General features: G+C 23.9%; 1 long non-coding RNA gene across 1 annotated transcript; it reads right to left on the minus strand.

Moving 5' to 3' along the window:
* Positions 1-3732: 3732 nt before the first annotated feature.
* LOC140919927 (uncharacterized) lies at positions 3733-7120 on the minus strand. The gene is made up of 2 exons (XR_012162600.1): positions 6016-7120; positions 3733-4372 (listed from the first exon to the last, which is right to left on the minus strand). It is a non-coding gene; the product is annotated as an uncharacterized lncRNA (long non-coding RNA).
* Between the last annotated feature and the right edge of the window lie 9387 nt (positions 7121-16507).

The raw sequence follows: 16507 nt of genomic DNA on the forward strand, positions 1-16507 counted from the left end.
AAAAAAGTCGACATAACTAAAAGATTCACTTAGTACTTGACAATAATACATACAAAGAAAACATAAGTAAATATGGTGGACTTAGTTAATATTTTACGCCTATCAAACGAGAAATCTATCATCCCCTTCTCAGTTTTATCTCCCACTACTTCTTCTAACTGAATACTCCAAGTTTGAAAAAATTTAAAAAAAATTAAAATTTTAGATGAATGTGAAATTTTTGAAATAGGTTTTGTTTAAATATTTTTTAAAAATTTAAAAATACGGATGAATTTTAAATTTCTGAAATGTAATTTTTTTTTAAGTTTTATATTTTTTTAATTTTTTCTATGAGTGTGAAACTTTCAAAATATATACTTTTTTTTAAAGTATTGAAACTTTTGATGAATGTTAAACTTTTAAAATATAATTTTAAAAATTTTCAAAAATTTAAAATTGTCGAAATGTTAATAACTTCGACTATCAAGTAGTAAAGTAAAACTATCTTTTCATGTATTTTGGAGAGGTGGAATGAGAGGTAAAGAGGAGGAGGTGGAGGGTAGGTTTCTCATCAAATAATCTAATAATTTTCGTATTCGGATAGTGATTCAATACAAATGAGAATCCACTATCTTTAGAAGATAATTCTGACTCATTTGTTATCAATTAAAAATATAATTTTCATATCCAATAATTAAGATATTTATTAATAAAGATTTTATATGACATAATCACTTTTTTTTTAAGTTTATTCTCTCTTCTAAAAGAAAAAAAGGTTATTCTCAAAAATAATTTTTATGAATTCTTAAAATAATTTTTTATTTTCATTATTTTTTTAAATTTAATTCTTAAAATAGTTTTTTATTTTAATTATTTTTAAAATTTTAATCATCCAAAAATATTGTAATAAATTAAAGAAATATTTAAAATGATATTTTATAATAAACTACTTAAACTAATTTTTCATTTGAAATTTTATTTTTAAAATTATTTTTAAAAAGATAATAACAAAAAAATAAAATAATATAAAAATTATTTTAAAAAAAATCTTAAACCAACTTACCCAAAAATGGATATCTAATGTAAAGTTTTGTATCTACTATCTAATGTAAGGTTGTAATTGGTTGTTTGGAATAGCCAATTTTTAGCAATATTCTTATTGTTAGTAATAGTTTGAGAGTGGTGATGACACTATTGACCTCCTCGCTCTACTCTTAACTCTCTCACTTCAATATATAACCTTAACGATGATTAGAAATGATCGATGGTGCACAAAACACTTGTAATTAGAGACTCATGAGACACTTATTGTATTTTTTTTATTATAACGGTACAATGTCATAATAAAAATTTCATGCTTAACAAATTTTAGTACACCGATCACTCTAAATTTGGATAAATTATGATAAACTATTGTAATTTTATAGGTACACCAATGATATCACTATAAATTTAGATGAATTACGATAAACTATTGTAATTTTATAAAATACAAGATGTAGCTTTTTTTTTAAATCTTGGTAGTCATTGGGTGAGTTTAAGAAGAAGAAAGAGGAAAAAAAAAACCTTTGAGGGCCAATATTTGAACAATATGTCTTTAATTTCCTAATTTTTCCGTTATTCATGTTTTGGTGTAGTGGTTACTTTGTTTGTTTTGTCTCTAACTACCAGGTTGTGTTATGCCTTTGGACCGATCGATATCTTTGTACATATGTGTACAATATTATATATATTTTCTCTTTTCTATAATCAGTGTGATTTAAAGTTTTTATACACAACTTAATAAATATAATAATAATAATAATAAAATATTATTTATTAAATTAATCATCTTAATTATTAATATATTTTACATTATTATTAATATAATAATATTTTACAATTTATATACATAAAATTAGTAAAAAAATATTATAAAAATAATTAAAATTACAAATCACATTCATTTTATAATAAATTATTTTTTACTAAAATAACATTCACCTAAGACAGATAGAAAAATAAAATAAAAAATTGAAGAGCCATGAGCCCCTAACCCTTTGAAAAATCCACCATTGGCAATAATTTAATGTAATTCTAATAAATATACAGTGATACTAAAGAAGCAGTACATGATGTGATGCTATCACTTGTGCAAAGAAAATTAGAAAGAATCTCGAATTAATAGTGTTGTAGTACTTTGTACCATATTTTGCTTGTAACATAATGAAACATACTACACATTCTTACTAGACAGGAGGACAGGGCACTGCAGTTTTCTTAGAGCAGTGAAGAATCTTATCTTACAAAATTAGCCATATATATCTGGAGAGATTTTTTTTAGCATCATTCAAAATAAACTTTCTACCTAGTCGATGAAGATTTTGGAGAATCATTTTTGTTCACCAAAGCCACTAATTAAAAGGACAAGAAAGTAAAATACATAAATAGAAACTATGAAATAATCAAGAGCACAAGTATAGTGAATCAATAATCTTATATGCACAACAAGAAAAGAGTTTAGATAGAAAAGAAAGGGGTAGAATAGGTAATATATGCATTTGAATATGAGATGAAGGGACCCGGGAAGGGTTGATAAAAAAAATGAAGGAAAAAAGATATATTACAGTATTCACGATAAGGGAAAGAAAGAATAATTGAGAAGAAAATAGATAAAAAAGAAAAAGAAAAAGAAAAAGAAAAGGAAAATGAGGAAAGTGAGACAGGAATAGTATAGAATCTACTTTTCTGAGAGTTGAAGAGTACAATTAATCTGCCAAGCAGAGGCATCAAACACTGAGGAACCGGCCCTAGCCAACACACATGCAATGCATCATCATATCATTCATTACTCTAATTATTATTATTTTTTTTTTTTTCTCTCTCTTTTCTTTCACCTATGCAATGTAATGTAACTGCAGGTTATTACTTTGCATCACTCATAAAACCATTGTTTGCTTCCATACAATTGTAATTTCCTATTTATTTAAACTTTTTTAAAAAAAATAAATTTTTAATTTTTATAAAATTTTATTTTTAGTTCTTTATATGTTTTAACTCTTATAAAATTATTCTACAAATTAATTTAGTCTTTAATGAAACGAAATATATTTTAATTTTTAAATTTTGAATGATTTTTTGTAAATATGTTTAGAATATTTTAAAAATTCATTCGCACAAATATAGATTATTTTTAACTTGTGATGAATCAAATACGAATTTTTTAAATGTCATATGTTCAAAATAAAAATATTTAAAATATGAATTTAAAAATCAATTTTTGAAATTTTTTGTTTGTAAATAATTTTTTTTATAGTATTACAACATGTATACAAAATATATAATCATTCAAAAGCATATAGTGATGCTCTAACAGAAAATACAACTAATTGCATAATAATTTTGTAAAGACTAAAATATATAAATTATTTTTATATAAACTAGAAATAAAATTTTAAAATGTTAAAAAAGACCAACAACAACTTATTTAACTTTTTTTTATAGCTTGATAGGTGTTAGCCGTAGGGATCCAACTATGAACATTCTTCTAAATATTTATTCAGCGTTAAAATTTATACCAAATATTTATTTTATTATAATTGTTAGGTAAGTAAGATTGTATAGCTATTAAAGTTTTCTCTCAAGAATCTAAACAATGGTGCATTTTTAGAGTTGGATTTGAAGTGAAGAAACTATTTAAACTACAATTTTTATTTATTTATTGAACACAAATTGATAATGAAAAAGATACTATAAAATAAAGACTTAGTGTAATTAAGTTTGTAATTTTGACAAAAAATTTAATAGATCACAATATATGAAAAAATACACTTAAAAAATGTGATTTTGTTATTTAGAATTACATATCATTAAATTAGAAAGAAAAAAAAGATAACATTTGCATGTATGAATTGGAGAGGTGGAGAAGAGAAATAGAGAAATAGAAAATGAAGAAGTGAAATTGAGAGGAGGAGTGGTCCCAGAAAAGAAAAGGCTGAAGCATAATGTCCTTTTGTAAGCTTTTAGAGCTGCTTTGACCGTATAACATATTCCCTTAAAACCAATTGAAAATAGAGAGAGAAAGTGGTCCAATTCCTTTTTGCAAATGAGATTCCATTCCCCCAACTGGCCATCATCATAGTAATAATAATAATAATAAATAAAAATAATCCTTTCTTCTTCTTCTCCTTCCTAGTTCCTACACATGATGAACTGATGCTGCTACAAATTACTTTACAATCATGCTTTTGCTTTTCCCAGGATCCTTTGCTTTTCTTTTTTATTACTTTCTTCGATTCAACCCCTGTCCCTAACTAGACATGCGTGTGTGTTTTACAGATACACCTAATATTCTCATTCACTCACTCTCAACAACACCAATATATACCTACCTACCTTCATATCAATCTTGCACCTACAAACATAATGTAATTCATGCTTTTTCATCTTTTTTTTTTATGAGATAAATTTAGATGAAGAGATCATCCCTAAAATAATTTAAGTGATTGATAAATGATATATAATTAACCAATGAAGTTATGCCTTTGTTAAATTAAATTAACAAAATACTTGGCTTAAAAAAATTAACAAATACCGATTTTAGTAGTACACTGTACTTCCATATTTTATGCATATCAAAGAATATGGAGTTACATTGTTTTTTTTTTAAAGAAATGACTGTTTTTAAATAACAATGTGTTGATTAATAGTATTAACAAAAAAAAAACAACAATGTTCGTTATAAATAGTATGTTTTCAAAAAAAAAATTAACATATTTTTTTTTTTAATCTTAAATATAAAAAAAAATTCAACAAAAGTAATAAGTGATACATTTGAATTAAAATTTAAATTAAGTATATTTATTTTTGTTATTCACTTTCTATCATATTCAAATGAGTAATATTTTATCTCTTGCTAATTCCTAGTAATAAGTATCTTAGTACTATTAAAAAAAGGTTTTAAATATTTTATGGTGCCATATGTTGCTTCATTTGAACGGTTAGTTATTGCCCGACGTATAAATGAAATTTTAATGACAAATAAATAACGATAAAATTACGGTCGGTTGTGTCCATAAAACCATTGATATCATCATGCACGGTTAATTGTGAATATAATCACAAATTAACGACCTTTAATTAAGGGTAAAAAAGAAATTTACCCTGAAAATGGAACAAATTCTAGAAACATTTCCATCCACGGAACAATTTAATGATCAAACTACCCTTGTTATTATAATGATTATATTAATTCATATGAAAATCGAATTACAAGCATTTTTTTAGACAATGTATAGAATTCTGTTATAAAAAGACTATGTATAAATCAATTAAAAATGTCCATAATTTATCAAAAATAAAAATAATGTAGTGAAAAAATTAAAGTAAGTTTTTTCTTACAAACCAACAATGATTGTGTAACCAATTAGATGAACATCAACCATAGTAACGTCTCTTTGAGTAAAAAAAACATTAGTAACGACTCTTAAATAGTAAATATTTAATTTAATTATAAAGTTTGAATGCAGTAACTGTACACATGACACAGTATATTGGTTCTTTTTAGGTTATTGTATTGTGTTGGTATAATGTGATTTTATTTTTGACAAGAGGTTTGTATAATGTGATGGTCATATGAAATGTCCATAAGACAGCCAAACTAAGCTAGCATGGTGAATCAATAAAAAGGGCAACAAAGAATTATAATTAATAATAATAATTTTTTTATAACTTCCATGATGTTAATTTAATTGACTGTCACAAAAGCACTTATTTACCACAACACCCCCTTGTTGCGGTTTTGGCGTGCCCTCGTTTCATGTGTGAGTAGTGAAATCATTACTTCTAGTAGTATCTCATTATTAAAAAAAATAATAATAAAGATTACAACATACAATATGTGTGAAGGAAGGAATATTTTCCCCCGGTTTAACGCTATGCAAATCACATATCATGCATCACACAACAAATCAATTAACTATATACTACCTTATACAAAAATATCTTCATTGTAATAAGTTTTTTTGCAACGATGAAAAAGGAAGATTATTGATGTACCTTTGTTCAGTGATGAGGAATCACAACCTGTGATTTTGAAAATGACAATGCTGTGACTCCTTTGTTGAATAATTGTCGCCTATACATTATAGACTCTATGTATATGTCCTTCACTATACTTGCTACAATCAATATTGATTAATGCTAACAATTACCACTTATTTGATTCAAATATATTAATTTTTATTTATAAATTTATTTTTATATTTTAAAATAGATAGAATAAAATAGAAAATAAATATTTCATAAAAAATAGAACATGTATCCATATATATATCAAAATTTGATGTTATGTATTGATATATGATCTCCATGTATGAACACGGAATATGCTTGGCTCCTCATACGCCATCCACAAAGGTCATTGATGTTTCGATGAGCTCTGTATATGGCATACAGGGAGCCAGGCACATACTCATATGTATGCATGATGCCACCATGATATAAATTTTTAATTTGATGCAAAAGAAAACTAAAAATTTATGTTTTTGTTCCTAGATCCTAATTAAGCTCAATAAAACTCTATTCACCCTAAGGTTATAGAATTTGTGTGCACATGTGTGTATGCAAATTAATCAAGATAGCTAAACATATGCATATGACTATATGTAAAGATATGTAATATTTTTTTGTTGAGTTGTGATAGATAGATATACAAGGACATGGATAATCATGAACTTGTTGTAATTGTTTAATGGTGAGAAAGATGAAGGTGGAATTGGAGGAGAAAGAAAGAAAGAGAGAAAGGGACAAAAAGAGTGATAGCAAGAGGAAGAGAAGAAGTGAAAATTAAGGAGAGAATTGTAGTACTAGTAGTACTATAGCTAGAGAGTGTGAGAGTGAAGAGGGTGAAGAGAATGAGGTATATATTGTGGTTGAGAATGAGATCTATAGAGAGATACATATGGAAGGAGAGGGAGAGAAGAAGAATTACTAGCTAGGTCAAAATCAAATGGGGTTTGAAAGCCCCACAAATAAAAATAAAAACCCTACTCAATTGGCATAAAACAAGCAAAACTAGTGTAGAAACATATTAAGGTGTGGCTAATAATAGTGTGTGTGTGTGTGAGGGAAAGAAGGGAGATTGTGGGGTTGTGGTTGCACCCTGAACCCAACTTCACCCACTAAATATAGACACGAACACATACTAGGGAACCATTATCAATTTTATTTTACTTTTTTTAAAAAAAAAAAAAAAAATAGTCCAACTAGGGAAAGAGTGATTTTTAAAAAAAATCTTTTTTTTTTTTTTTAATTCAAAATCACCTTTCTTCAATGGAGGAAGAATAAAAAGAACTCTTGGGTGGCTAGCTTTCGTCAAGAGATGAGCGGTTGTGAGATAGTATTATTCAATATACAATTAAGTCTTATAGTTTCTATTGCTCTCACTTTGGAGAGAAAAATAAAAAAATAAAAAAATAAAAAATGAGTTGGGTTGGGTTGGGTTACTAACCACGCAATTTCCTAAGCTAGCCTTATGTTGTTTGAAATCTCCTTTTCTGGGTCGTAAAGCTAAGTGTGCTTTTCTCTTCTCTGAACCTCATTTTGTCTTTGAGTGTTTGGAGGACATGGATTCCTCATCACTCAACACTTTCTTTAAATCAAAATAAAGCTAAAAGGAAATTAAGTATTACCAAAATGTACCCTTCTTTTTCTTTTTCTTCCATCACCTTTATTATATTTTTTTTAATTCATTTGCTTTTTATGTAAATAAAATCATATTTTATTACTAATTGATTATGCAATTACTTCCTTCTAGGGACACAATTGCACTAACCTTTTTTGTTTATATTTTAGAATAATAATCCTCCTATCCCCCCAACCCTTAAATCTCACCTAATTCACCACTTTTATTTCTGTCCACTCAGATATACTATATAGCAACTCATATTACCGCCTCTAATTGCGTTTTCTTTTCCTTTTTTGCTCTAACATGCTACATTTGTATATACATGTGTTTTAGGGGGACTTCTTCACCAATATAGCTAGGGTATGTCCCTTCCAAACCTTCAACTCTTAATCCTTCTTTAAAGATCTTCATCACTTACTTTCTAATAAAATATCATTTTTTTATAACTTAAATATCAGAAACAAAACTACTAAAAACTTCAAAGTAGTACAATTGACTCGATCTAATTTTATTTGTAATTTTAGATATAACATAATAAATATGTTCTCTCGTAAGTATAGTTCAAATGTTAGTTGTAGTAATATCTAATATGTTTGAGATATGAATTTAGGACATTCAGTTTGTTTATATTTAATGTGTATAAGTTTTAGTGTTAACTTCCTTAACTCAAAAAATTATAATATGTATGTTGTATTATAGTATTGTAGTTTGAAAGAGATATAAAATTAACTTGACTATCGAAATAGATAATATTTATAAAATACACTTCACAAACACAATAAAAGATTATTAAACTATTTTGCATGTTATATCATTAAATATATTTATTTTTGCTATAACAATCTCTTAAATAATGTCCATAAATAATCAAGATGTGTTATAATATAAAAAAATTTACATCAATAGTACATGTGAATTAAATTTTCTTAGTTATATATGTGAATTTTATTAAAATATTCTTAAAATAATTTATAGATGTAATTAATTTCTTAAACTCAGTTTCTTTTTTACAATTCTGCCCACATAGTGTGAAATTCTTTTGGTTTTATATATTGGTGCAATGTTATTTTAGTTTTACATTTTGACGTGGTTAGTTTGATTGAGATTTGACAAATCAACTTCGATCTAACGCAGATTCAATATTTAATAAATTTGACTTTATCAACGTTAGAAATTAGAAGACATATATAACTCTTTGATTCTGTCGTATTTGTAGTTTTTGTTACATTTATAGATATTGTATTGTTTCATACTAACTCAGATGTTTTGAATTTGCTTGTAATTTTTTGTTTTTGTTTCGGTGACTTTAAATCATATTATTTTTTATCAATATAATTTTTATTAATTTAAATGAATATCTTTTTTAATAAATATAAAGGGCGATGATCTGTTGACTCCATAGATAACTCTATCGTGTCCGTTTAATATAGACGATTAATTTTACTAATCCAACCGTCAAATTAAAAGTTCTTATTGAGTATATCAACTCCACTAATTTTAAAAAAAAAAGTTAAAATTACTTGATATTTTGTTAAATAATTTCAAATAAATTATACTAAATATTTAAAAATATAAGTAAATATCGATAACTAAATTACATAATTACAAATTTCATATTTATATAAAACTTAATACCATTAATCATTTATATATTATATCAATAATCAACTATTCAGTTGATGAAATTAGTTACTTATATTAAATTATTAAATAAAATAATTCAAAACAAAATATAACCATTATCAAATTGACCGGTCATCATTTGATTCAATCCTATGTATGCGTTTTTCTTTTTTTCGCTACTATCGTAGTACTAACACAAATATTGAATTACTTGGGTACTATAATGATTGTTTTTGACGAAATAATAACGCCTGACATCAAGCAAAACAATAATAACTTTAAATGTAGATGTGAATGCAATGGTTTCGTTTTACTCTTTAGGTCTTTTCAATTGTCAGTTTTTTAAGGAAAAAAAATACTATTTTTATTTGTCAATTTCAATATTTAAAATAATATTAAATAATGTTTTATTAAAATTGTCACTATTTATTTATTACATAAAGATATAAATAGATTGAAATAATAAACAGTTAAAAATAATATTAAAAAATTTACATTGCTTATGAAAAATAGTAAAATTTATTAGTTTTTGTGATTTTTATAAATTATCGTAAACCAATTATTTTAAAGGATTGGAATACCATTGTACTCCTTTTTAATAAACAATTTATTATGAAAAAAATTGTATGCATAGGGTAAGTTTGTATCTTATCTATTCTAGGTATTTTTGTGAATTCTCAGAGTCTGGGTTCAATTTTTCCCACGTAAAGGTGATAGTTGTAAAGATAATTGGATGGTGGAGTTAGAAGTGTGTTTTATGTTTTTTAAAGGAATAATTATTTAAATAAAATATTACAAATAATCACATTGACTCCGGAAAAATAAAACATTCAACCTATGGCCATGAGCAAAATCATATCACACCCTGCATATAATGAATAAATTAATTTACATAAAAAACAAGTAAATAAAGTTTATGTATATTCATACTTTTTGGGCAGAAATAACTAAAAAACTAATTTTTTTTTTTAAAATAACTAACTATAAAAAAGATTTGACATTGAATAATTAAAAATTGAGTATTATATACTAGTAAAACTTTAAGAGTGTTATCCAAAAACAAGATTTTTTGGTTAGCAATTCCCCCCTAAACCCTTTTCTTTTTATTCTTTTAAATGTTTTATTCCTTAAAAATGAATAGTTTAAGATTATTTTTAATCTAAAATCACACCTCTAATTAGTAGATCTTATGATAATTGTAGACATTATATCAATTTTATGCTATTAATATGGATGTTACAAATTTGTTTATAGATTTATTCTTTTTAGTTTTAATAATTTTAAATTATATTTTTTTTGATCGATGTGATTTTTATAAATTTAAATAAAATAATATTTTATGTATAAATAAAAAAAACTTTAAAAGTGTTAAAAAAAATAATACTACATATGAGCTGTAAAGAAACTCATGATGGTGTTAGACTCTACTAACATGACTTCTCAACTTTGACGAAAACTAACATGACTTTATAGATTCGGCACTGTTGAATTTAACAAGACTCTCTAACAAGTGCTCTTATAAAAAAATTAATATTTAATAAAATAAAATTGAAACTTTCTAAAATTAAATTCACAAATTTTAATATACTTTTCAATGAAATTTTTTATATATAAATGTTTTTAGAGTATTGGTTAATTTCCCTTAACTAAATTTACTGTTTAAAATAATCATGATAAAGTGTTGAGTGCATATATTTTTACGGTTATGTTATTAAACACAACTTTGAAACAATTATTAGATATCATGTGTATGACCTTTTTTTTATTAACATGTAGGGATATTTTTGTAGAGGTATATGTGATTAATTAATTAAACTACTTTGTTTATCACTAAAATATAAGTTATTAATTATTATTTAATTTTTAAAATTGAATTAAGTAGTATAATATCTTATTAACCACATAAAATATTTTATTAATTAATAAAATATAATTAACTAAAAATTTATTTTAAATAGTTATAAAATGAAAGAAGGATAGAGATATTTTATTAACCACTTAGTGTAAACTAATTTATTTATAACTATATCATTTATTATTAATTAAATAAAAGAATTTTTTCTTCGTGATAGTATAATATTTTTTCCGTCTTATAATAAATGACATTTTTTTTTATTATATACATATTAAAAAAAGACAATAAATAAATAAATAAAAATAATAATAATTTTATCAAATTATCTACATTAACGTTTAATATGTTTATAATTATTATAAATACAAAATAAAATACAATATTTTGAAAATAGTGTATTATTATATGTTATAATTAAAAAATAATAATTAATTTTATCTTATAAACTAAAAGTTACATTTATTTTGAGATTTATTTTATTAAATTAACATTAATTTTTACTCCAATGTAATAGAGGTTGTGGTGTGGACAAAGTTAACCAATGTGATTGATCGAAGAATAGTCCATATCTTAAGAGAATCTTTGCCTGTCAAACTATGGCCACCAGTAGAATGTTATGGTTTACAACGAAAACAACAAGGGTAGCCATTCATCTTCCATTTTCAACCTTGGTTTATTACTGGTACCATATGTGAATTCATTGGTTTAGTTTTGCTGTACAGATAAATCATAATACAAGAACGTGCCTAGCAAATTTTTAATTTTGTTTATTCATAAGAACTAGATTTGAATTTAATGACCACACAATTAAGTAAATAAATTTAGGATGTGACATTATATAATATTAGATTGAGTATTTCATTTCAGTTTTTCAATAATCAATAAATATAAATTATATTTTATTTTTTATTCTCTATTTTATTATCTGATTTTAATTTGATATTGGTGAATGTTGTTTTGCTTTTGTTGTGTTAATTTTTGTTTAAGTGACGTTTAGAATAAGAGTTTCTAAAATTAGTTCAGTACACTAAGACATTTTTTTTTCTCTTTGTATTCTCCAAATTATTTTTAAGTATATTATTTATGCTTCTCTCTTCTTCTCTCCACACCCACTAAAAATAACGTATTTCTCTTGTCTCTTCCTTGTATTTGGATGAATGGGTATAAAATGGTTGTGTAAAAAACTAAAATTATTATCGGACACATTATTTTGAAAAAACTTTTACAAAATGATTTGATTGAATGTACGGAAGTAAATAAGTTTTATAAGAAACAAATATTTATATTAAAATAAATTGAAAAATAAATAATTATTAATTATGACATAATTGTAAAAACTAAATTATATAAGTCTAGAGGATAATTGAGGTTTGATATATGCTAATAAATAGTAATGAATTTCGACATGTCATTTGCTAATTAATATAGATATTGTGGTGCATGTTGTTGTAATATTGAGTTCTATAGTCGATGTGTTTGACGACTAAAATTATTTTTATGAGTAGAATTGTGATTGTTGGAATATCGTTGAAGAAATGTATGTTTGAGTATAATATGAGAATGTCACGTGTTATATGTGCAATTTTTATTGTTACATGAATTAATCAAACCAAATGACATGCATCATGTAGATTGATACATGTATATCTTGCATTATATATGGACTAAAATTTCTTTTACCAAATTTTTTAATTATTAAAATTGCACATTTTTTATTAGACTCAATTTTTAATATTAGAACAAGACATTCAAAATCTTAAAGGCAGTCCCGAACCAAATACATCAATTTTTATAGATCAAATTATAATTCAGATGTCTATTATAAAAAAACTTAAGGAAATAATTTATAAAACAAACTACAAAAAAAAAAAATACTATAATTATAAAATAAAATATAATTTATAACCTAAATTCCAAATATATAAATTGTGAGTTTTATCTAAAGATATACAAATCAAACCAAATGATCATATGATCACAATAATTTAATAAAAACTAATCAAATTAATTTGATATTTTTTTACGAACTTGAATATAAGTTGAACTAAATCAATAAATAGATATTTTTTTATTTGAAATATAATTTCATGCAATTTTAAAATATATTGTCTAATACTCAAATCAAATCATTATATTTGATCAACACTATGTCAAAATTGGTATCTTAAACAATGTGTTGTGTTTAAATATATTTTAATAATTATATATATATTGTTTTTGTCCTTATAGTTAAGATAGTTGTATTAATAGTATAAAAATTTGGATTTAATTTGAATGTCTAAAAATATTTTACACTATCAGTTGATCATTATCGTCAGATTAATAAATCGATTTCATTCTTATTATAATTACTTTTAAAATCACACTTATAGATGTTTGTGATGTGCTCACATTGTAAAACTTTACATAGACAGAACATAACAATTAAACTCTAAAAAATTTAGTGTTTGAAAAAAAATTAGATTTTTAAAAACTAATTTTTAATTATTATAAATGTCATTCAAAATTTGATTTACGAAATATCTATAATAAGCGTTAAGAGTTTGAACGTCAATATACAGTTGTAAATTTACAACTTAAAATTTTTATACACAATATAATATTATAATTTTTAGACTTAATTGCAGTTTTGGTCCTTCTATTTTAGCTGAATCGCGAAAGTAGTCCCTCCATTTTGTTTCTCCCCAGTTTTGGCCCCCCAAACTGAATTTTAGTCCAAAACTTGATGAAATTTTAGTTTTTAAAGCCGTACTACACCATTTATGATCATATATTTCAGGTACAAGTGTTGCAAATGAGATCTTGATGCATTGCGTGACTTAAATAAATGCAAAAAAAATGAAATTTCATCAAATTTTGGACCAAAATTCTGCTTGGGGGACCAAAACTGGGGAGAAACAAAATGAGGGGATTACTTTCACGATTCAGTTAAAATAGGGGGATCAAAACTGCAATTAAACCTAATTTTTATTCATCCATTCAAATTTTAAAAAATTGATTATCACAAAGTTTTAGAAAAACTTTACCACTAATTAGAATAGAAAAAATGTGACTAAAACGAAACTAAAAAAAAAATAAGTTAAGAACTTAAAGTGAAAAATATGTTTACCTTTTTTTTTTTCTCTCTCTCTTCTTCTTCTACAATTTAAGATGAATTTTTTTCTTCTTCTTAATCATTCTTTCATTTGCAATTTTTAAATGTCTAACACATACATCTCTAATTAATAACCAATATCAAAATTCACATTCATCATGTTACTCATAAACTAACATAGACTATTAACAACAACAATACATTTCACTAACAAAATCATGAATGATTATTAACAACAACAATACATTTAATTAACAAAATCATGAATCAACAAATATATAACAACAACATTAATTGAATCAATATAGTTATTGATTAAATTATTTGTCTTTTCTTATAATAATTTTAAGTATTTATTATATTTATTTCACTTATTTATGTATCTGCAATAAATAATTAAGAATAGTTTTTACAAAATAATAGAAACATATGAATTAAAATGAAAGGATAAAAAAATCCTAAAAACTAATATATTTTTGTTTTTGCTGAATCCTAAAAAAAAGTTAAACTTCAAAAGGAATTGGGGAATCACTAATTCTTTTTATTTATTAGTTGATCAAATAACTTGGTACTATAGTTTACGGATTTTTTTTCAATGAAAGTCAATTTCTTAAGAGAAATGATAATTTTCTTTTAACAAGATACATCTTTTAATAAATTAGGCATGCAGTTAAACTTCAATAGTGAATATTTTTATGAGAAAGGATGATTTTCTGATAACTAAGATGTATTAAATTATACATGTAGTCTTTTAAATTTGAATTTTTTTGAATGATTACTATAAGATGTTAAGCTTTAATCGAAAAATTGTAAAAAGTTGATTATTTAAACTATTTTGCATTTGAAAGAAGTTAAAATATTAATATTTAAATAAACATATTTATTACTTTATTTTTTAGGTTATACATATGTTTAAATGTTGTAGAGAAAATAAATAAAAAAAAAATATAATGTATTTATAAGATTTAATGATTGTTTTCAGAATAATTACTACGAGAGACACATTATTGTCGAAATTTAAATAAATAACTAACAGTGTAAATATAATATAATTTAAAAAATTAAATTAAAATTAAATAAAAATTGAGGTAAACTCAATCAATGTTTATGGATTTTTGTCTCTTGTAATATTGAAGGTTGTGCGGTAGAAAAACTTATAATTTAAATTATTAAATACTGATACAATAGTATGAAAGGACAGTTCCACATCAGACATATAATATAATGATGAACATTACAAAGAGAATATAAAGGGAAGTGCAAGCAAACTCTTATACGTGTAACGTATGTAGGGTATAGAAAATAAAACGAGGAAAAGGTGAAAAAGATGAAGGGGGGTCACATAAAGATAAAATATGATGTGAAAGGAAGAAAAGTAATGGAAATATATTTCTTTTCTTTTCTTTTCATGAACAGTAAAATTAATAAAAACAGTGGAATGAAAGTCATCAGCATTACAAAACGTTGTTTTGGTGGAGCCAAGCTTTTTAACAGAAAAAAGATTTGCAACATGGATATTTAAACCTATTTCCAATAATAATGTATAAACAAATTACTCTCACAATAAATATTAAACTTTACCATTTCAGACATATTTTAGTAATATTTTTACTAATAATACTTTTATTGATATATTTCACATTATCATAAATGTGAAAGGAAATATATTGAGTTAAAGATGATATATCCAAATAATAATAATTAAAAAATATCAATATTACATTAAAAAAAATTAAAAATTATTTATTTGAAACAAACTTTTACAAATAAATTGTACGAAAATAAATAAATTAGTTATTGTAGGACGAAATTATGAAAGGGTTTTATTCTGCTCCTTAATGAGTGAAAGGATATTTTAAGAAAATTCTATTTATGATGACTTCGAGTGCTTCCTTTGTTTCTTTTTAATTATTATTTTTTGACTTTTACACATAGCAAAATAATAATTAATAAATTTTGTTATTTTTTTATATTAGTATTTATCCTTCTATAATATTACTAATTATTTATTATCTATTACATCTATTTATTTTCTCTGTAATAAATAATTAATGGAATTATTGACTACTCAATAATATGCATTAAACTTAAAAAATAACATGTAAATAGGAAGAGACTTTAATACAAATGTGATGATTGATAAAGAATGGAGAAAAAATATAAGGCGAGGTTACTCAAAAGTGTCATCGATACTCAAAAGTGTCATCTATTTATACAACCGTAATTTATAGGATCTGTTTGATGCGTATGATAGGATAGAAACACGATATAATATAAATTTGGATAAATA

Source organism: Cicer arietinum, chromosome 4 (genome assembly GCF_000331145.2).
Source record: "Cicer arietinum cultivar CDC Frontier isolate Library 1 chromosome 4, Cicar.CDCFrontier_v2.0, whole genome shotgun sequence".
Taxonomy (NCBI): domain Eukaryota; kingdom Viridiplantae; phylum Streptophyta; class Magnoliopsida; order Fabales; family Fabaceae; genus Cicer; species Cicer arietinum.